This window comes from Strigops habroptila, chromosome 13, assembly GCF_004027225.2.
Source record: "Strigops habroptila isolate Jane chromosome 13, bStrHab1.2.pri, whole genome shotgun sequence".
NCBI lineage: Eukaryota > Metazoa > Chordata > Aves > Psittaciformes > Psittacidae > Strigops > Strigops habroptila.
Genome location: NC_044289.2, coordinates 70,389 through 72,496, shown reverse-complemented (window position 1 = coordinate 72,496; position 2,108 = coordinate 70,389). Strand labels below are relative to the sequence as shown.

The following is a 2,108-nucleotide window of genomic DNA, read 5'->3' as shown; positions in this document are numbered from 1 at the left end:
ATTGGTGCTCCCTGGACATGCTGCTGTGCCTGAACTCTTCTCTCCTCCACTTCTGCACACAGGAACCTGCAGCTCCAGAAGGCCTTGGAGGAAAGATCTCAAAGGGAAAAAAGTAAGTGAAGGTCTCTTTGGTTTATTTAAACACAAATGAGCACAGGTCCTCGTTTACATAGCAACTTGGTCAGAAAAGTAAAGCAGAGCGCGAATTAGAAAGGGAACCACACATTTTCACAAGTGAAAAACCAACACCAAAACCAAAAGTACAGAGGACAGGCTGAGCCTGCAATGAGCTACATTATAACTGCTATGCAGAAGTTTGTTACTACAGAAACACATCCAGTCATCATCTTCCCCACAGCATCCTTGAGCTGCTGGTTCCTCAGGCTGCTGGAGGCACCACCGGGTACAGCACCGCCATGGCCAGGTCTAGGGATGGGGAGGAGATTGAGGGGGGCTTCAGGCAGGCAAACATGGCAGTGCTGACAGAGACCACAATCAGGTGAGGGAGGCACATGGAAAAGGCTTTGTGGCGTCCCTGCTCAGAGGGGATCCTCATCACAGCCCTGAAAATCTGCACATAGGACCGCACAATGAAAACAAAACACCCAAATGCTAAACAGAAGCAACTACAAGAAGACACATTTTCCTGAGGTAGGAATATGAGCAGGAGAGCTTGAGGATCAGGCGGATTTCTCAGAAGAACTGCTCCACAGCATTGCCTCGGCAGAAGGGTAGTGAAAATGTATTGGCTGTGTGCAGCAGAGCATGGAGAAACCCAGTGCCCCGGGCAGCTGCTGCCATGTGGACACAAGCTCTGCTGCCCAGGAGGGTCCCGTGGTGCAGGGGCTTGCAGATGGCCACATAGCGGTCATAGGACATGACAGTGAGAAGATAATACTCTGCACCAATAAAGAAGACGAAAAAGAAGACCTGTGCAGCACAACCTGTGTAGGAGATGGCCTTGGTGTCCCAGAGGAAATTGGCCATGGATTTGGAGACAGTGATGGAGATTCAGCCCAGGCCCAGGAGGGAGAGGTTGAGCAGGAAGAAGTACATGGGGGTGTGGAGGTGCTGATCGCAGGCTGTGCTGGTCATGATGAGGCCGTTTCCCAGGAGCACAGCCAGGGAGATGCCCAGGAAGAGCCAGAAGCGCCAGAGCTGCAGCTTCCGTGTGTCTGCGCATGGCAGGAAGAGGAACTGGGTGATGGAGCTGCCGTTGGACATCTGCTGCCTCTGGGCACGGGGCACTGTCATAGGAGAAAAAGGCAGTGGCAGGTTAGGGGAGACTTTCAGGACACAAATCCAAACTGTTTCCCACAGACTTTCAACCTGCTGCACACAGACAATCTTTTCTTTTCTATGAGACATTCCTTCAGCTCCGTGGCTGGAGCCCTGTTTGGTGCTGGCCATGTGTGCAGTGAAGAGCAGATCATCTGCCCATGGGCTCTTGATCCATCGCTTATACTCTGCAGAGGTAGGAGGTTCAGGGACCAGTCTTGGTGCTCAACTTTCCCCTATGGAGCACGTGCTAACGCAGAAGGGTGTCAGCATCTGCGCTCCCAGTGCTAAGGAATGGGAATGGCAAAGGCACTTGACCAGTTCCAGGGGTTTCACAGTTCCCAGCATCTCCCATGGGCCTGGCTGAGAGAGGCCCGGGCAGAGCAGCCGGCTCTCAGGACAGCGTTCCCCTGCCCCAGCCGTGCAGCCACTTCCCAGCACCAGCATTGCTGGGCAGCTGCTCCCAGCCCCAGGGCTCTGCAGAGGGCACTGGGCACGTGGCTGCGGAGCGGCACCATGGCTCTGTGGGAGCTCTGCCTGCAGGGGAGGGAGGTCACGCCTTGGATCCCCAGCCCTGAGGGCAGAGCTGTGCTGGGAGGCAGAGGAGCCAAGGGGGCTTGCTCAGAGGAAGGGTTCTGCATACAAGGGCTCACACGCATAGCTCTGAATTCTCCCGGCCACAGCAGTTCTGGGTTTAGGTTTCTCCCATTCCCAGATCATATCCCTGCTACCTGGACATTTTCCAGCTGGGGGGTGTTTCCCTGTCCCATGTCTTTTCACTGTGAGTGCTCACAGACCTCATGTGAACCTCTCTGCACTCATCTTGGTCC

At 54.6% G+C, this 2,108-nt stretch overlaps 1 pseudogene; it reads right to left on the bottom strand.

The window, feature by feature from the left end:
- Positions 1 to 379: 379 nt before the first annotated feature.
- Positions 380 to 987, bottom strand: LOC115615362 (annotated as a pseudogene).
- Positions 988 to 2,108: the final 1,121 nt, after the last annotated feature.